At 35.8% G+C, this 22,239-nt stretch overlaps 1 pseudogene; it reads right to left on the reverse strand.

Moving 5' to 3' along the window:
- LOC138170921 (ubiquitin-conjugating enzyme E2 variant 1-like) overlaps positions 1-11,549 on the reverse strand; it is a 100,570-nt pseudogene extending 89,021 nt beyond the window's left edge.
- Positions 11,550-22,239: the final 10,690 nt, after the last annotated feature.

Raw genomic sequence — 22,239 nt, forward strand, 5'->3', positions numbered from 1 at the left:
AGAATCGTAATAACACATACTTCCCAGGGTCTGTGAGGATCAAATGAAACCATAATTGTAAAGTGCTTAATCAATGTCTGTCACAGAGTAGGTACTATATATAAATGTTCACTATAATTTTTCCTCCTCACCTCAGACTCTTAGAAGCCCTATTTCCCTTCAAGTCATAGCTCAAGTAACACCTGCTTCAAGGGAATTTTCCAAATCTCCCCAATTATTCATCTTTCTCCTCTCTGAAAAATTATCTCATAATTACTTTGTCTGCATTTTACATCTTCCTAAATATGTACCCTCCCCCTCCCTTCCAATGGAAAAATATAAGTTGCTTGAATGAATGAACCAAATGGACCATTCCTTTTTTTTTTCTTTTTCTTTATATACTTGGCACTGACACAGCATCTGGGCCAAAACTGACACTTAAAAATGTTTGTTTTCATTATTCATTCATTCATTCATATTTGGTTCCTCTTTTTAAATCTCTGATTCAGTATAGTACAGTATAATTAAAGATGATAAAATATAATAAACAAACCATACCCTGTAGGTGGTTTAGGTGTTTTTTGTAAGAGATCATACTGTTCATTACATATTCAAATCCCTAAACAAAAAGGTTTCTCCAAATAACTTTAGCACAGACACACACACACATGCACACAAACACATGAAAATGCATGAGTGTGCCTGTCAAAGAATTCAAAAATTACCAAATAAATTCCTTTGTGGCCAATTACTATTACTACCCGATAAATTTTAAATTTATGACATAAATGTGTACCAAGTACCATGGATATATGTCCTTGAAAGGTAAAGTTAGGATGACTAACAAAAAATTATTTTCAAATAGATCATATATGCCTTGTGATGAGAGGATATTCTAATACTACTATTTTAGTTTTGGGTAACATTATTAGCCTTTATCAAAAAAATCATAAAATAATTTGAGACACATCAAAAGTTAACAATGTAAATATACTTTTGGCATACAGACCACATTTTAGTTTACTTTATAATCAGCAACATTTAAATACTTTGTCCCAGTCTCAAATAATCTACTCTGTATTTGAGGGTAGAGAAGGGATGATAAAGTTGGGGCAGAAGTTAAAAGATGTGGCAGATAAAAAGGTACTTAGGTAGAAAAATAATAAATTTGCAAAGTTGGTTTACTTTTGTTCCTAGACCTCAATCCAAGCAATTCTTTTAAAAATGTACTTATTTTCGGTATCTTCAAATAACAACTTAATACTGAAATATATATATATATCATTAAAATCAGTTGTAAAACACTAAGCCATATATTGCCAAATCATGGTTTTTTTTCAGCACCCATTAGTATTTCATCTGATGACAACTTGCCTATGCTGCTCTAGTTGCATTATCACTCCAGATGGTGGTTTGAGTACTTTCTTGTTGTTATCATTTTATGTATCTTGTGTAAGAGGGGCTCAACAGAGAATCCCCCACCTCCAATCACTTTAATGAGATTACTCGCAGAAACCTTTGTTTAGGGAGCTTGGGAGAAGGATGTTTATAAAGGGAGTGCCCACAAAAACTTGAAATAACTAAGAGGTAAAATTTTCTGTTTGATTAAGTATGAAAGGAAGGGTTTGGAAGTGGGTCATGATCCTGGGAGACATTCCAAGCAACATGGTGTGCTTTGTGGGGAGTTTTCCCTAGCATCTCTATGAAAGATGTGGACATGGTTCTTGGTTTCACATCCTGTAAATCAGTATAATAAGTTTTTGAGTCACCCCAAGAAGAATTGATTGGTTTGTATTTATGGACTGGTTCTTCTTTTTAAAATTATTGTTTTCAAAGGATCCTATCTTTCATGCTAGCTCATAAAGAAGAGTCTTAATGGAAAACTTGTTTTGTTGTTATTTGTTTTCACTACTTTTTTCCCCTAGAGATATACTCAAGGTGAAGCAGGGGCCTTATGTCTATTATCTTCTCCTACCAACCAAAACCAGGAGCTAGTAAAGTTGCTTTTAAAGTCTAAATCTAGCCCGAGACTTGTACTAGCTGTGTGATCTTGGGCAAGTTGCTTAACCTCTTTTTCCTCAGTCTCCTCAACTGTAAAAAAGTGGATAATAATAGCACCTAATTCTCAGGTTTGTTATGAGGATTATATGAGATAATATTTATAAAGCACTGAGTAAAACATGTGTCAAATTGTAGACAGAATATATAAATATATAGCCTAGTTATTATTATTTATAGTATAATTATTTTGGTAGAAACACATGGACAGTAACCTGTGACCTAAGAAGGGAGTTCATGGGCAATGCTGGCCTCACCTATTGCCTTGCAAGAAATGCCAAGTTTTACAATCTAAAGTATTATCTTTGAACCCAATAAAGCTGATTTCCAAGCATACAATCTAGGTATGCCATCTAGCCTTCTTGTCAGAGAAAGAAGAATTCTTGAACAATTCCAGTTCTTTAGATTGCCATGCCAGGAAGTCTAAGTTCTCATATTCAGCTTTTTTTTAACCCATAGAGGGGGAAAATCCTGAAGAGTAGGTTTCTTAGAAATATGAATTTACTCCGAGGTGGATCTTAGTCCATATGAAACCAAAGCTTTTTATAGGTCATGGAGTTTGAAAATTGGCAATTCATCTTAAAGTGCATACATTCTATTAGTTAGATTTTTTAAAAGACCTTTTATATAGATAAATTCATACACACAAAGGATTGACCTGGAATACCTACAAAAGTTAGAATAATTCTGCTATATTGTCAATTGAATTTAAGAAATATTTAAGGACTTCCTCTACTCTTATATGTCCCGCTGTGCCATAATTTGAGGGGATACGAAAGTAAAAGGTGTCCTAATTCTTGGCCTCTGGGAGTACACAATCTTATGGGAGAAACAAAGAAGACTCTACATTGCAAGGGAAAGCATAGATCATTTTTTCCCTCTAAAAACAAGCGTGCTACTCCAAGTTCAAGTTATTTTGGGAATCTTATGAGGATAAGTGATTTCTCCCAATTAAAGGCTTATCTACTTCATTAATTTTATCACATAATAAATTGCCCTAATCTTGTCACTTCTATGACAGGCTACCATGACTTCTGTAGATACCCTGGTGTTTCTCTGAGGTCTGGAATGGCCTTCCCAAAGAACAAAAATAAGACAGTAAGTACTTTAATTGCTATCGTCTTTGTAGTGCTGAGTTTTCTCCTTGGTGTTAATGTGTACACAGTGGGAACTGTAGTACATAAGAAATATATCAGGACTAGCAGGGACAATTTTAATAAAGTCTCTGTGTGCCAATTTTATTACTTTTAAATTGACAAATAGAGGATGCAATTCACCACATCCACCTTGACCACAGAAGGAGAACTTATTTCAGAAGAGTTATTACTATTGTGGGTGTCTTCAATATTAGCATTAAGATAAGTTCTCAATTTTTTTTTAGTTTTACTATTCATTCATAGATTTTTGAAACAACATATTCTGTCATAAGTCCTTTGATCTTAATTAACTAATCAGTGACATCTCAACTGCTATCTAAATATTAGTTGACTTGTTTCTTGTATACAAATGACCTGCCTGTTTGAGCCTCAAAAAGTCCCTTCACCTTTCAGTACACTAGGCTATTCTCTAAGACTTGAAATTATAAAGAAGGTGCCAACCAATAGTAGTGAAGTATTTTTCCTCTTTGGGGAATTTTTTATGACAACGAAATCATAGGTCCAAGTCCTATCCCTAGTATTTGGGGTCTGGTTTTTAAAATCGGGCTCTCGCAATACAAAGAGACAGGAGACAGAGTTAAGAAGTCTGTGATTCAAAATAACTATAGGAGATAGTTTATTTTGCAGCTTTTTAACATAGCTCTGTTTTGTACATGGGGTATGTATGTGTGAGGGTAGGAATGCTAGGAATGCTACAAATGAAACCATGTCCTTACCTTCATCCTTCTACCACCATACACATTTTTTTTTTTTGCATACCAAGACCTAATGAAAAACCTGTACTCCCAACATTTGGGGGTTTGACTTGACATGAACTTATTAACTCTTCTGGAAATTGAACACATGAACACCTTCACAACAAACTCATTACTTAAAACAAACAAAATTAAACCGCTCTTCTATTATTACTCTAAATTATTCCCCAAATGATAGTACCCGCTCCATACTCACTGACCTCATTCCAGTGAAATCACATGTTATTTTATCCCAGAATCTAAACTGAGTGACAACATCCCTGAGGTTGCTTCTTAAAGCTTTTGCAGAATTATAGATAACTACTTCCCCTTGTAGTTGGTCTGACAGGCTATTTTCTCCTTTTTTTCTTTCTTTAGGCCATGGGGTATGAATCTCCTGACTCTGATCATTCAATCAGTTTCAAATCCATCTAATGATTGTAATTCAAGGTATATTTCTCCAACTTGTCTACAAGTATATTGTAAAAGAAATTTTTTTATATGCCTGGCTAATATCATAGTATTTTATGGAGTAACTGTATAGCATTTTTTTTTTCTGATTCATTGCAAGCTTCATCAGAAAAAGTCACTTTTAACTATGCCCAAAGGGCTATAAAACTGTACATACCCTTTAAGCCAGCAATGCCACTACTAGGTCTGAATCCAAAAAGATATAAAAGGGCTTGGGGTAGGAACCAACTTACACAAAAATATTTATACCAGTTTTTTTTGTCAGTAACTATGAATTAGAAATTTAGGGGATGCTTATCAATGAATGGCTGAACAATTGTAGTATATGATATAAATAATATATGAATATTATTCCACTAAAAGAAATGACAAGCTAGATGATTTCAGAGAAACCTGGAGAGACTTCCATGAATTGATACAGGGTGAAGTGAGCAAAAGCAGGAGAACATTGTACATGGTAAAAGAAATATTGTATGATGAACTACTATGAATGACTTAGCTATTCTTAGCAATACAATGATCGAGACAATTCCAAAGCACTCATGGTGAAAAAGGCTGTGCAGTTCCACAGAAAGAATTGATGATGTCTGAATACTGACTGAAGCCTACCATTTTCTATTTTCTGTTTTTTTTCTTGTCATATTTGAGTTTTCTTTTACAAAATGATTAATATGGAAATGTCTTATATGATTGCACATGCATAACAAATATCAGATAGCTTGCCATTTCAGGGTGGAGGGAGGGGAATAAGGTAAAAATAGAATTTGTAACTGAAAACGTTAAAAAATAATTTATGTTGATTTTATTTTTACATGCAATTGAGGAAAAATGAAATATTAAAAAAAGAAAAACAGCAACTTCCACTTTCTGGTTTGATTTACTGAAAATAAACATTGAAAGTTGTGAAATAATAGAATTTTTTACATGTAAGAGATCATTTGTTCTAACTCCTAATTTTATGTATTTAATAGGAAGAATGAATATACATGTATATAATTGTTTATGCATACATATATGTTTGTATATACATACACACATACATACACTGTGTGTGTGCACGCACACATGTGCATGTGTCTATAATATTTCCCTCTCTAAAATTTATATAGTATTTTGTGTCTGGACAAAAAAGATATCTTTTCAAATAGTAACCCTACCCTAGTTTTATGAAAATGGTCAAACAAAGCACGTAAAATAGTGGTTCTAATTGATAACATATGCCATCTTTGTCAGTAATTATTTGTTGAAAGAAAGGAAAAATGTGTTTGTTTAACTTAATTTGCAAGTATGTTTTCAGTTTTATAGGACCTGTATTCTGTTGCCATTTAGTCTAACTCACAATTTGACAAAGGAGGAAATAAAAAGAAATATTACGTCTGCCTGTGATCATAGCAAATTTACTTTATCTTTGTTTTAAGTTATCATAGCTATAAGTATTTATAATGTTTTTCCCTTTTCTATTATTTCAGGATAAAATAACTTGTATGTACACATAAAGAATATAACATCTAATCTATTATGTTTTATGGCTTCCATGTTTCATTTGTATTTTTCTCTGGTTAGTTCTAGCAAATAGCAGATTCTTGATAAATGTTTGATTATTACTATTACATAGTTTCAGCCCTAACAAAATACTTTCATCACTGGATCTTCTTTGTTTTGAGTGCACTATCTACCTGGAGACTATTTGGGCTCTCTGAGAATATATTTTCTGAATGTAAAGTTAACAGTAAAAGTAAAGTTTTATATCAATATAACAAAATACATAGTAGCTACTAGATGTGAGGAGGTGATGTATTATGTAATTGGTATACCAAAGTTTCTTTAAAATAAGATAAGCTAAACTAAAAGATATTAAAAAAGAAGAGAACAAAATGTATCTAGACAAATATATGCAAATTTTTTTGGTCTTTTTTTTAGGGAATCACATGAGAGATTTCATTGTTAAGGCAGGTATTTGTTTTTTTAATTTTATTTTTATTTTTAGTTTGCATCATTCATTTCAACAAAATTTTGAGTTTCAAATTTTCTCCCCATCTTTCCCCTACCCACCACCCCAAAACAGTGATCGAACTGTTTCCCCCTCCCCCATTCTGCTCTTTCCTATATCCTCCAACACTGTGGTAGGGCAAGATGGATCTCCATCCCTCAGTGCCTGTATATCTTATTTCCCAGTTGCATGTTTTGATGATGATTGATGATGATTGGTGATGATCTGTAATCAATGATGATTGATTATCTATGATGATTGGTGATGATCAGTGATCATGGGTGATTACGATCAATTGGTGATGATCGGTGATGATGATTGATGATGATGGTGATATATATATTTTAAGCAATCGGGGTTAACTAACTTGCTGAAGGTTACATGGCCAGTTATTCCTGGGTGTGGTGCTGAGTGTCTGAGCACGGGATTACAATCTCCAGATTATCCTGACACTGGAGCCGGTGCTCTTACTCATTGTGTTACCTGGCCACCCCAATGATATATATTTTAAACATTTGATTTTAAAACTTTGGATTCCAATTTTTTTCCCTTTCTCCCTCATCACCCACCCTTACTGGGAAGATAAGAAATTCAATATAGGTTGTACGTGTGTAGCTATACAAAACATTTCCATAGTGGATATATTGTGAAACATTGACTATATTTCCCTCAATCCAATCCTGCCTCCAAATTGTTCTATTCTCTACTTTGACCTTGTCCCTTTTCAAAGTGTGTACTTTTAACTACCATTCCGCCCACCAACCTTCCCTTCCCTCCATCATCCCATCTCATTCTCTTCCCCTACCCCCATTTTCCTGTGGGGCAAGATACTCAATTTAGGGAGCAGAGCCAAGAAGGTGGAGTAGAAACAGGATTTCTGGACAGCCCCAGCTCCCATCTCCTCCAATTCATGTAAAAAGTTATTCTAGACAAACTTTGAAGGTACAGAACCAACAGAATGACAAAGAGAAGCTAACCTCCCACAGAAGACAGCCCAGCAGGCTGGCAGGAAGCAGCCAGCACAGCATCTGGGATCCAAGCCCAGCTGTGCTGGGGGCCCAGGTGTTAGCTTCAGGGTGGCCTTACCAGCCACCAGCTGTGGAGGCACTGCAGATTACAAGCAGCTGTGGTGGTTTCCAGAATTATCAAGCCATAAATGCCAAAGACAAAGTGAGAAGTCAGTGTAGATTTTGTGGGAATAGGGAGTTCAAGAGTGCAATCTGGCCTTTGCCCCTGGGGCAAGAAGCAGCTGAGGCTTTGCTTCCCACCATGCTGCTTCAGAGGTCCTGGCTTGAACATTATAGGGGGACCAAGCTACCAGTATGAGGGGTAATCATTCTTGCTCTAACCTTCTTTGATCTGGATAACTGTCTAGGATGGAGGTCCTAGGGAATGTGACCAGTTTGCCAGAGCATATTGAGGCTTCAGAGAGGTCCCCAACTAATAGCTCCAGTAGCTGTGAAAACCCCAGCAATTTGGGACAAAGCCCCCCATTCTGGTAGCAGAGTTCTACTTTGGCAAAAGGCTCAAAAGTCAACTAATTGAGTGGCAACATGAGCAAGCAAAGGAAGCAAAGCCAACAGTGAAATCCAACATTAGACTCCTATTTTGGGGGCAAAAAAGGATCAAAACATGGAACAGGAGGAAGACAGCAAAGTCAGAACTCCTGCACCAAAAGCTTCCAAGGAAAATATGAGCTGGTTACAGGCCATAGAGCAGTTTTGAAAGGATTTTGAAAACCAAATAAGAGAAGAGGAGAAAAAATTGGGAAGAGAAATGAGAATGATGCAAGAAAATTATGAAATGAGAGTCAACAACCTGACTGAAGAAAATAATGCCTTAAAAATAGACTAACTCAGATGGCAAAAGAGACTCAGAAAGGCAATGAGGAGAAGAATGCCTTAAAAAGCCGAATTTGGAAGATGGAAAAAGAATCTCAAAAGGTCATTGAAGAGAATAATTCCTTCAGAATTAGATTGGAGCAAAAGGAAGCTAGTGGCTTTATAAGAAATCAAAATACTACTCAACAGATCCAAACAAATAAACAATAGAAGGCAATGTGAAATATCTCATTGGAAAAATGAGTGACCTGGAAAAAATGTAGGAGATATAATTTAAAAATTATTGGACTACCTGAAAGTCATGATCAAAAAAAGAACCTAGAAATCATCCTTCAATAAATTCTCAAGGAAAATTGCCCTGATGTTTTAGAACCAGAGGTCAAAATAGAGTTTAAAAGTATCCACTGATCACCTCCTGAAAAAAGATCCCAAAAAGAAATCTCCTAAGAATATAATAGCCAGGAATTCCCAGATCAAGAAGAAAATATTACAATCAACCAGGAAGAAAAAAAATTGAATATTGTGGAAATGCAATCAGGATAACACAGGACCTTGCAGTTTCTACATTGAGGGATTGAAGGCTTTGTAATTTGATATTCCAGAGGTCAAAAGAGCTGGGATTAAAATCAGGAATCACCTACCCAGCAAAACTGAGTATCATGTTTCAGTGGAAAATATGGTCATTTAGTGGAATAGAGGACTTTCAAGCTTTCTTGATGAAAAAAACTAGAGTTGACTAGAAAATTTGACATTGAGATACAAGAATCAAGAGAAGCATGAGAGGGTAAACAGGGAAAAGAAATCATAAGGCACTTATCAAAGTTGGACTATTTATGTTCCTACATGGAAAAACAATAATTGTAACTTATGAAACTTTTCTCAGTAGGAGAATAGTTGAAGGGAATAGGAATTATCTGTGTGTGTGTGTATGTGTGTGTATACATAGATATGTACATATGTCTATATAGGAGGGTATATGGACGTATGAATACATATGCGAGGGTGTGTATATATATGTATAGGTATACATAGACAGAGGGCACAGGACCAATTGAATAGGAAAGGATGATACTTAAGAGGTGAAATTAAGAGGTGAGAGAGGAATATAAGGAGAGGAGATGGGGAGAGACAGAATGGAGTAAACTATCTCATATAGAAGAGAGAAGGGAAAATGTAAAATGGAGGGGAAGAAGAGGAATGAACAAGGGAATGAGTCAACCTTATTCTCATTGAATTTGGCTTAGGGAGGGAATGACATACACACTAAATATGGTATCTCACCCTACAGGAGAGTAGGGGGAAGGGGATGAGAGGGGGAATAATGAAAGGGAGGGCAGACTGGGAGGGAGGGAAGTTGGAAGCACCCACCTTTGAAAAGAGATGGGATCAAAGCAGAGAATAGTACAAGTGGGGGTGGGATAGGATGGAGGGAAATACAGTCAGTCTTTCACAATGTATCCACTATGGAAATGTTTTGCTTAGCTACACAAGTACAACCTAAATTTAATTGCTTATCTTCCCAGTAAGGGTGGATGAAAAGGGAGGAAGAGAAAGAATCTGGAATTTATAGTTTTCAAATAAAATTTTTAATACACACAAACACATTCACATGCACTATTTTTTTTATTACTTTACATACAACTGGGATATACAGGCACTGGGTCATAGAGATCTACCATGCCCTACTAAAAAGTTGGAGGTGGGATGGGGGAAGATATGGGAGAGAGCAGATTGGGGGAGAGGATATTCAGTGGGATTGCTATTTGGGGGGGGGGGGGTAGGGGAAAATTGGGAGAAATTTTTCAATTCAAAATCTTGTGGAAATGAATGATATAAACTAAAAAATGAAAAAGAGAAAAAACAAGCTACCCAATTTAGTGCATATGTCATTCCCTTCCTAAGCCAAATTCAATGATAGTAAGTTTGACCCATTCACTTTTGCCTTCCTGTTCTTCCCCTCCATTGTCACAGTTTTCCCTTGCCTCTTCTATATAGGATAATTTACCCCACTCTGTCTCCCCCTGTCTCCTCTCATGATATTCCTCTCTCACCTCTCAATTTCACCTTTTAAATATCATCTCTTTCTATTCAATTGTTTCTATGCCCTCTGTCTATGTATACCTGTGCACATATACACACTCACTTACATATATATTCATATGCCCATATACCATACTACATAGACATATATGTATGTACAAATACACAAACATACACACATGTATATACATTTATATTCCTTTCATCTATTCTTAATCTGAGAAACGTTTCATAAGGTACAATTATCATTTTCCACATAGAAATGAAAATAGTTCAACTTTAATAATTTCATTATGATTTCTTTTCCCTCTTTGCCTTCTCATGCTTCTCTTGCTTCTTGTATCTGAATGTCAAATTTTCTATTCAACTCTGTTTTTTTCATCAATAAAGCTTGAATGTCCTCTATTTCATTGAATTACCATATTTTCCACTGAAACATGATACTCAGTTTTGCTGGCTAGGTGATTCTTTGTTTTAATCCTAGCTCCTTTGACCTCTGGAATATCATATTCTAAGACTTTAATCCCTCAGTGTAGAAGCTGACAGATCCTGTGTTATCCTGATTATGATTCCACAGTATTCAAATTGTTTCTTCTTGTCAGGTTTTAATATTTTCTCCTTGATCTGGGAAATCCAGAAGCTGCCTATTATATTCCTACATGTTTTCTTTTGGGGATCTGTTTCAAGGGGTGATTGGTGGATTTTTTTGACCTCTCTTTTGCCATCTGGTTCTAAAACATCAGGGCAATTTTCCTTGAGAATTACTTGAAGGAGGATTTCTAGGTTCTTTTCTTGATCATAGCTTTCAGGTAGTCCAATAAATATTAAATTATCTCTCCTGGATCTATTTTCCAGGGCAGTGGTTTTTCCCATGAGAGGAAAGCTTTGTTTAAAATTGTTGGGCTTTTCACAGCTGCCAGAGCTGTTAGTTGGGTGCCCTCTCAGAAGCCTCCAAAGGCTCTGGCACTTGTTCACACATCCCAGGTCATCCAACAAAGATAGTGACCCAGATCCAAGCAGGTTAAAGAAAGAGCTATTACCCCTCAGAATTGTTACTTGGTTCCCCTACCATCTGCAGGCCAGCAGCTCTGAAGCCGCCACATGGCGGTGGCTGCCCCACCTCAGCCCCTTGTCCCTTTGGGGGCAGAGACTGGACCATAGTTCTGGACCTTCTATTCCCAACGTCCACACTGACTTTGCCTTTGGCATTTATGGGCTGATAATTCTGGAAATCACCAAAACTGCTGGTAATCCACTCTCCTAAAGTGACTCCAGCCATGGATGGTAGGGGCCACCCTGGGGCTAAAATCCTGGGCTACCAGGTTGGTCTCTGCTCCTAGCTTGAGGAGATGGACCCTCCCTGCCGGCCTGCCAGGCTGCCTTCATCAGAAGATTTCTGTCACTTTGTGTGTTCTTTAGCTCTAAAGTTGGTTTAAGAGTCATATTTTAGGGGCATCCAGGTAGCACAGCAAGTAAGAGCACTGGCCCCAGTGTCGGGATGACCTGGGGGATCTAATCCAAGCTCAGACACTTTGCATCCACCCAGAAATAACTGGCTGTGTAACCTTGAGCAAGTTACTTAACCCCAATTGCTTAAAAAAAGTCATATTTTGTAGTATTTGATGTGGTTATGGGGGGAGCTCAGGGTGTTTTCCTGTTTCTACACCTCCATCTTGGCTCCAACCCCTAAGGCAGGTATTATTCAGAAAAATTCCTCTGCTCTTGAGAATTAGCATCTGACCTGAAATTAATAGTCATGGAAAATTTAGGGGAATTGAGAAATACTATGAATTCCATGGTCATATAATCATGTCTCAGAGATAGGATTTAAAGCTAGGTCTTCCCAAACCTAATGTCAGCTCTCTCTTTATTATGTCAAACTAACTGTTTAAATAGACAACATGTGAGAAGAAATTTCTCACATGGGATGAAACACTAACAGTTGGAGGATCAGAATAGGCTTCTTTTTAGTATTTTCTCTTGAGCTGAACCTGGAAGGAATTAAAGGATTCCAAGAGAGGATGATGGGAAAGTGTATTTTAGGCACAAGTGGCAGCCAGCAGGATGTCACATGCAAACAACTATATACACAAAAGATATGTTCACATACATATATACATATATGTGCATTGTTTATGCATATGTTTATTTATATGTATGTGAATATATATATTATAGATATGCACACATAATTTATAGGTATGCACTCATGCATATATATATGTGTATATGTAGATATATTGTGTGTATATATATTTATATTTATATATGATAACTGGAGACAATTTCAGAGAGAATGAATTAAATTTAAGGAGGACTGGGAAAAGCATTCTCTGAAGGTGGGGATTTAGCTGAGACTTGAAAAAGAAAGGGAAGCCAAGAGGCAGAGATGAGGAGGGAGAGAATTTCAGGCATGGGAAACAATCAATGAAAATGCCTGGAAAATTTTATGTGAATAATAGAAAGAAAGCTATTCTTCCAAGGAAATGCCAGTGAATTACAGAAACAATTGTACATTTAATTAAACACAATGACAACAATGAACAACATAAAAAAAAGAAAAGAAAAAAAATATATATATAGCCAAAAAAGTCCTTGGAAGGGAGTGAGAGGGGCACTTATACTTCTAAATACTTAGAGTGAAAGAAGAGGTCAACAAATTGGACGTGCAATAATAATAACAAACCTTAGAAAACCACTAATTCACCCCTCCCAAATCAACACAAAAATATAAATCCTGAAAATCAAAGAAGTGTCTAAATATATCAAAAGCAAAATAATAGATAGATAGATAGATAGATAGATAGATAGATAGATAGATAGATAGATGAAAGCCCTTCATTACCCAGCTTCCCCCCACCCCTGCCCCTGCCCCCTCTTTCCACAAGCCTTGTTATACCTTGTTTCTCAACATCTACTCTTCAATCCAGTGACCCTTTCCTTATTTTTGTTCCTGAAAGAAGCTACTCTGTCTCTCAGGTCCATGCATTATTCTTTTTTCCTGTGCCTGGAAGGCTTTCCTTCCTGAGTTTGGCCAATAGGTTTCCCTGAATTCTTTCAAGACACAACCAAATCTCATCTTCTTCAAGAATCCTTTTCCACATCCTCTCCAGTCTAATGCCTTCCTTTTTTTTAAATGATTTTCTATTTTTTACTATGCATAGTTTGTACATGTTTGTTTGCTTGTTGCCTCCCCTATTAGACTTTGAGTTCCTTGAGGGCAGAATCCTATTTCCTCTTTTTATATCCCTAGTGTTTAGCACAGTACCTAACATACAATAGGTTCTTAATAAATGTTGATTGAGTGGTTGATTGATAACCAGACTCTTATTTTCTTCTTTCTTGTTTTAGGGTGGAGGAGGTAAGTGGTGGGAGGGAGGAGTCATTTTTTGTTGATTAAGAAAATGAAAATTCAATTTAAAAGAAGAAACACAGTGTGGAGAGCATGCTAAGTTTTTTGGGAACTTGAGCTTAAAATGTGGCTCTCATGCATTTTAGTTTTATGAGCTTTAGCAAGTTATTGTACCTCACTGGGCTTCAGTTTCCTCATGTGTAAAATGGAGATAAAATTTCTTGAGTTATTTATCTTACAGCTTTGGTTTAAGAAGCATAATTTGCAAGACAAAAAAGCAATATACAAGTGATTTGTGATTATAGGAATGGTTATTGAAATGACTTTCTTAATATTGGAGGGGGAGACCATGGTGTATATTCATAAAATTATTAGTAGTAGTATTGTTATAAAATTTATATTTCAGTACTCCCCCGCAGGGAAACGCCAAAGAGGGACAAGTGACTTGTGACCTTATGGTTAAGAACTGATTGACTCTTGCTGAGGGCAAAAGAAAATTCATGTCTAAAATGACCTTTGACCTTATCAACTTGGCTTAGAAGGTAGGAGAGCTAAATTGGAAGCACCTGGAAGCACAGGTTTAAAACCAGAGAGAGAAGTACTCTCGTACCATGTTTCCCCGATAATAAGACACTGTCTTATTAATTTTTTTGGAAAGAAAACCCCAGAGGGCTTATTTTCAGGGGAGGGCTTATGTTGTCCTGCTTCAGCTCTCCTCCGTGGCACTGCTCTCAATGGCGCCAGCAAGCAAATCACTGGGGAAGAACAGGATGACGCGCTCACTGCTGCAGCTCTGATTGGATGCAGCTCGGAGCTCGGTGTGTGTTTCATGGGGGTGGGGGGGTGCATACAGAGGGTACCGTAATGTAGCGTGTAGCGCAGGGGATCACGTTCACTAGAGTAGCAATCTCAATAGGGCTTATTTTCGGGGGAGAGCTTATTTTAGAGGAATCTTACACAGTAAGGGGAGGGCTTATTTTCAGGATAGGTCTTATTATTGGGGGAAAACGGTAAAAGTAGCATTGTAGAAAGCCTCTTGAGAAATAGGTCCTAAAAACCAAGAAACAAAAGAGCTTCTTGGCTCAGACACAGGGGCAAACATAAATGGAAGAAGTAACCTTTTGATTAAAGTTTTAGTGAACCATTAAAAAAGAGATTAGCCATGAGGGAAATTTACTTCTGACAGGATTAGAGTATACCATACTTTAAATTGTGATGACCAAGACAAAGTAAGTCCTGAAATATATTTAAAAAATAATCTTATGAAATATTCTGCACCTGTGGCCTGAGACCTAAACAAAAGAGCAAGGGGAGGTGTCAAAGGGTTACTGTTAATGGAAATTTAGCCCAAGCCTTACTCAGTGCTGGAGGTGGCATGACCTAAGATGAGAAAGCAGAGTGCAGAAGATAAAACTATGCTTAGACCTAAACTGCATAACATGATGAGGACTGGGGATGCAGATTTTGTTCAGGCAATTATGTACCCATGGGAATGCTTTAAAATTACAATGATATTATGGTAGCCTGACCTCAGGAATGCTTAACTTTAAAACTGTCCTCAGACACTTACTAGCTATGTGACCCTGGCAATATCATTTAACTTCTATTTGCCTCTGTTTCTTCAAATATAAATTGATTAAAAAATAGTTCTATCTCTTTGAATTATTGTAAGGATCTAATGAAATTATAATTGTAAAGTGGTTAGCACAGTGCCTGTAACATGGTAGGTGCTATATAAATGTTAGCTATTATTACGTATTTTTATTAAGATCAGGGGTGTCTTAGAACTAACTGAAAATAGCTCCTCAGATTTGGTTGTTAAATTTTCAGTGGGTGCCTTAACACTTCAGAAATCAACAAATGCTACAAATCAGGGCTCTATTTGTTATTTTGTTGATTGCCTAGACTTAAGAAAGTGAAAGAGAATGTAGTAATGCTGATGAAACATAAAGGCTTGTAGTGTGTTCATCGTTCCCCCATCCTGACAACTACTAGTTGAACATTGATTAGCATGTCATTAATTAATATCAAGGTGCAAAAGAAGAATTTAATGCCAAAAGGGCACTAAGGGGAGTGGTAAAAATTTTACAACTGGTAAAAAAAAAAAGTTGCAATTCATTGGAAGTATCATTGAAAATGTTGTACTGTTAAATTTTTATCCTGCTACTGCACTGTTTCCCACTTCATCCACTACTGTGTGTTTAATGTTGATGTTCTCATAGTAGAAACTTTCAAGTACCTAAGAAATAAGTATCTTTTTTTCAGGGGCCATGCACATAAGTTTAGGTAAAGAAAACCCTGAAATTCCATACCTAAGGGTGTTATATATGCGGTGCCTAAGACAAGTGGTTTTAGTTTGAAACCTAAAGTGGAGTTGTTATGCAGGCTGATGTGCAAGGGCAATAATGAGGTTAAGGGATGTACCTTGTGACACCACAAGTCATTTGACAGATGAAAAAGTTATTTTTCTGAATCTTTTCTTTCTTCTTTGATGTAAAGCTCAGTTTGTGGTTGTCTATTAGTTTACTTCACAGATCATTCAAGCGTTAGATCTTATTGCATGAACTGGGCAATATAAACACATTTGTTCACATGAATTTGCTCACATATTTGCAAGTTTCATTGGGCTTCCAGAAAAAAAAAAATAATGTGTTTGCTGGATAACGTATTCTGGGACTTTACTTCTTCTGGTTCCATAATATGTTAAGAGTTGATGGACATTTTTCAAAATCCTCCATTCTCTTGTAATGGTACCCCAGCTGCCACTTTATACATGCATATGTTTACAAACCAACATATGTATTTGTAACTCTCAGTCACTATTAGGTTCATCTCCCCAAGGCAGATTTTAGCCCAAGTTCATAATAATCCTGCCCCTCAGAGTATAGTTCTGAAAGAGCCCATGATGATGCACCTAGGTAAAAAGCAAAACTTCTATACATATAGGCTGGGGTATTGAAATCAAAGAGATATATTAGAAAAGGTTACTCTTTCTGGTATGACTCCCAGAGTTGTCCTGAGCCCTCATGTTGTGACCCATAATTTGATCAACCATCAATATTAATTAAAAATAAGGTTAGAATACTGAAATGAAATATGTTGAGAAAATTAAGGAAAAAAAACATAGACAAAGAATTATTAAAGGAACAAGACATGGAACATCAGATTTCTCGTGTCTGTTTCTCGCTTAGTATGCAGGATACATGGGACTACGTGAGAAAGAGGTTATAATTAAACAAAAGACCCAAACTTATTTATTTCAGCGTTACCTTTCATGATTTACTGTGGAGAGAGACAGATTTGACTAAGGGAGCTTTACATATATGACTGACAGCAGCATAATTACTGTTCCATGTGTTGAGGAACCCTGCAAACTCCCTCTTTTCCTCTCAGTTAGGTAGCCTAATTTATACAACACTGGACTGGCATTCAAGACCTAAGTTCAAATCTGGTCTCAGACACTTACCAGTTGTGTGGCTGTGGGTAAATCACTTAAACTCTGTATGTCTCAGTTTTCTCCCCTCTAAAATGGCAATAATCATAGAACATAAATTCCAGGATTGTTTTTTTTGTGGTGTTAATATTTGTCACACACTTAGCACAGATGTTTTTTGTAAAGCAACTGTCAGGTTATCACTTGTTCTTGGTCTCACAGCTAGTGTGGGTCAGAAGCAGCTCTTGAACCCGTCTTTTTAACCATAAGTCAACCAAATTGCCTCTAGTAGCATTAAGGGTCTAAACCCCCCATCCCCATATTTTCTTTGTGTGTGGCTTCCCATATTTTAACCCCACAGGAAAATAACTATAAGTTGTCTACATTTTAAGTCATCAAAAATAAGGATCTAAAATTTTTAGCACAGTTGCCAACAAGGAAAAAAAAATCAATTGACCAATTTTCCTTATCACTTTTTCATCTCTTATTCTTAGCAGAAATAAAATCCCCAACATAAACAGCAAAATAGTGAAGGGAAATATTAAAAGAGCTCAACAGAATGCTAACTGGAGAATCAACCCCTGGACAATTGAGAGATGATTGAATTATACTCCAATAATGAATTCTAATCTAAAACTGTGTGGAGGATAACAGTGTAATCTAGTCGCTCAAAATTGCATTTTATCTGTTTGTAAAAGAATCCTCCATGCATGTCAGAGCATATTTGTATTGGTTTCCCAGTAAATAAAATACACAGTCAGTTTCAAAGGCCAAATGCTATGAGAAAAGGGAGCTATTTAAGTTTAGAGAGGAATCACCTTACAGTGTCTAGGGAAAGGAGAACAGGAAACCTGCCAAGTATATGGAATCAGCTCAGGGTTCTAAAAACATAAATTTATTTATTTGACATTGATTTACTAAAAGTCCCGAAAAATAGAGTAGCTGTCATGCCATCAACTTTGACCTGTCAAAACTGATTAGCATTGAGCTGGAGTAAAACCAAAAATCTAAGACACAAAATAGAAGAAAAATATCTTCCTGATATTTTAAACGTAATACAGCCTCACTGAACTTCCATAAGGTACAAAATGTATAAGAATAAATTCAGAATTGGCCACAAATCTAATTAGTATCATTTATTGATGAAGTGTGCCTAGGAAGTCATACCAATCTAATTAAAATAAATCAAATTCTCTGGTTCAGTGGGGCCTTATTAAAAATAGGTCCTGGTAAGATAGAATTCAGTAATAACTAGTTTCACCTTGGACCCTGGTCAAGGGGATTCATTACTGAGAGTACTACATGGGCTTTGTAATAACATTGTTTTCCATGATCTGGGCACTATAATCAGATTCTAATGTATTTTTAACTAGCTAGAGTAGTTCCATATTTCAGTCTATAGACTTTTTGATGATATGGCCATTGGTTGCAAGTGTTTGGTGAAGATAAAGAAAATATTACATTAAAAGGAGACTTTAGATGTTATCTATTAAAACTTCTTATTATGGAGGAATCCTCTCTGATACACACATATATACATATATATGAATTTATGTATGTACATACACATATATGTGTATATAAATGAAATGTACATATAAGAACTGATGTTACAAATATTGTTGTCATGTCAGAGTGAGGTTGGTTTTGACCCTTTAATATATTTAATATACCTTACATTATTATATGTGTTACTAAACTGGGGTTTAAAAAAAACCCTTTATAACTGTATTACAATTTAATTAATTTATTTTATAATCATATGCCTTTTGCCTATATAAAATATAAAAATATGAATATTAATTAATATTTAAAGTATTATTAAACATAAAATTTTATTTATACTCACTTATTAGTTATATAAAAATATTAATGTGTATCAGGACCTGATTATGAGAGTAGGTCAATAGGCTTACTTAGATCGTTGAACTGTTCCATGACATAACATTTTAGAACCCCTAGAGTAATGGGTAGAAGTTTGAAAGAGATTTATTTTCAATTTAACAAACATACATTGAATCAATACTCAAAAACTTAGAGGGATCATTGACCTCATTGAAACAAATGTTGCCTTCATGAATGAAAATCATTCTAGTAGGTCATCCCAACTTGCCCATTCTGTTTGACTTTTGATTATGTTTTCCCAAACTTTTGTCATAGAAGCATCCATCAAAATTTCTGGGGTAATCTTCCTCACTTTCTCTGAAGTTCATATAGATACCAGTTTACTGTTTATGCCCACATTCTGCCACATGTGAGCCTATCTTTTTAGAGTATCTAGGAGGAGTAGTGTTTACTTGCTTTGATTTGAACTTATAGAGACCTGAGTTCAAAACCTGCCTGAGACTTTTACTAGTACTATGATTCTGAGCAATAATTTACTTCTCTCAGCTTTTGTTCTTTATTTCAAACTTGGATAATAATAGCATCTACTTTACAGGGTTCTTGTAAGACTAAATGGGACAACAGTACAGTGCGTCAAAAGTTTAAAGTACCCTACAAATAGGTGCTAAGCCCCGGGAATAGAAGGCAAAAAGATAATCCTTCCTCTCAAAGATCTCAAAGACTAATGAAGATAAATGATAGTTATTATAATTATATTTTTTATAAATTTATATGATGTTATTCTTTACTCTGGTTCTTTTTTAATAAACCAATCAGGCATTAATTAATCACCAACTATGTGCTAGATACTATGTTATTGACTAGGAATCCAGAAAATAAAAAAAAAAAAAACCTTTCCTTATCCTTTAGAAAATTGTTTGTTTGTTTTTTAAGTACTCATCTGGTTATCATACCCTGTAATACTTTGTAACAAGGATCTCTCCGTTGTATATTTTTTATAAAATTTTTTTTATTTCAATGTACATATTTCCCATCTACATGTAAAAGTTAGCAATCACTTTTTTTTAATTGAGGTTCAAATTTTCTCCCTCTTACTCCTATTTCCTCCTTGAGGAGGACAAGCAGTTTGATTTTCATTATCCATGTGCTCATGAAAAACATATTTCCATGTTATCCATGTTGAAAATAAAACACAAACAAAATGATAAACATATTTTTAAAATAAAAACATATGCTTCAGCCTGCATTCAGAGGTCTTCAGCCCTCTCTCTGTTGATCTAAGCCTAGTTTTTACCAAACTACTTTCTATCATTTTTTTCAAATTTTGAATTCTTACCCCCCAAAGCTTGGATCTTTGGCTTTATCAAACATTACATTACTATGGTCATTTTTTTATAACATAGCAAAATAATAAAATGGTAGTAAATAATTAAAATAAGAAGTAAAATGATATGGGTCATATCTTGACTCTCTTGTGAATTGTACTTTAGTGCAGCAGAGTTGTTCACAGTCATGGTTCTCACTCTACCAGAGTCATCAGAGTCCAGTGCAAGAAAAAACTCAAGGTGATTGGTATGACCTAGGATGCAGTGGATAATTTTGGCATCTTTGATTTCTGACCAAGACCTAAGCACTCCATAGTACCTGTTTCTGCTTCATTTATGGCCAACATGAGCAAATTATTATATAGGCATTCTGACAAGGAATGTCTTCATAAGCTTGGACTAAACATCCTCATAACTCATTATGGATTTGAAGGCCATCAGTTACCCTCAACTTGGTTTAGCCCATCTGCTAAATGGTTTTACTGTGGTGTGGCCAGTGCTCATACTACAGCTTTTTGGAGCCACAGGTGATTGTTGGCTGGCAAGAGGACACAAAAGGTGAATAAGAAGCCCTAAAAATGGCTTAGCAAATCCTCACATCAGATGTGCTAGTCCCCTTGAGCACCCCAGCATTCAAGTGGAGGGAGAGTTGGTATCTTTTTGTTTCCAGAAAATTGTGTACTTTAATGCAGCCTCTGAGGCTGAGATACAACAAAGTATGAATTGATTCTCTGCCAGTTGTGCTAATTTTGGCCTGATAATTGACAGCAAAAGATCTTAGTATTTCTATCATCCAGCACCACCCCAGCCATACATAGAACCATTAGTCATAGCAAATGGAGAAATTTTGAATGTTGTAGATAAGTTTACTTACCTTGGGAATATACTTTCTATGAATGTACACAAAGATGGTGAAGCTTATTGCCAGAGTTAGTTCAGTGTTTGGGAGGCTCCAAAACAAAGTGTGAAAGAGAGTATTATTCTGCCTATGAAACTGAAGGTATATAGAACTGCTGCACTGAGTTCATTGTTATATGCCTATGAAGACTCCTCCTCTTCCTTCTTCTACCTGACAAGATAAGGCACCAGACACTGAGGTCCTCTTTCAAACTGAATTATCAAGTATTCAAACTCTATTGCAGAGAGCACAACACTGATGTGTTGGCCTCTTGAACAAAAGAACTTTTCTATATCCTTGAACTATGATCCAGACGGGTGTATATGCCATGGAGTATTCAAACAGAATCTGGATCAGTACATTTCTACCACAAAGGTACCCACTGATATGTTTCTGACCAATTGCCAGGTTCGTTTATTGTCTCTTGCTTGAAAGCTCCTGAATTTGCTGCTCCTTCTGTCACCACCACCTACTCCCACCCATCACTCTTGTTTCAACCACATGGACTCCAGGTCAGTCTCCTTTTCTGAATCACAGATCTCTCTTTCTGACCTCCTATGATGATTTAGAAAGGAATGGTCTCTAGTTGTGATCTTTTGATGGCTCTGCCACTTCAGAATTCATTTTGAGGCATTTTTTTATTTTCAATTTTATTTTCAATTCATGAAACCAAACAAGCATTTCCACAACAGTATAATAAAAAAAGATGATTGCACATGAAACTGCAAATCTACCATGTACAACTTGCTATCCCTTCTGAATATACAACAAAGTTATCATGTAAATTTATTTTAAAACTTTTTTATCTTCCCTCCCCCTTGCCCTGGAGATGGCTACCATTGGACACAAATAGGTTTATAAGTAAAATTATTCTTTACATGAGTCATTATTTTAAAGTTGTTTGGAGAGAAATACTGGAAGAGTTGACTAAGTGTTTCTCTACTGTCATTTTGGTTTTAGCATAAAGTCAGATATCTCTGACTCTAAGCCTCCACTGGATGTTTTATGATGCTCATTTTTAATTATTCAACAATTGTAATTTTATATGAATTAGAATCATTCAATAATAATTGTAATATGTCAGTATTAAAATCTTTGGGATATATATTACTCATT

Source organism: Petaurus breviceps, unplaced genomic scaffold, assembly GCF_028583685.1.
Source record: "Petaurus breviceps papuanus isolate PSGF00001 unplaced genomic scaffold, PetGlider_PUasm1.0 40, whole genome shotgun sequence".
NCBI classification, from domain to species: domain Eukaryota; kingdom Metazoa; phylum Chordata; class Mammalia; order Diprotodontia; family Petauridae; genus Petaurus; species Petaurus breviceps.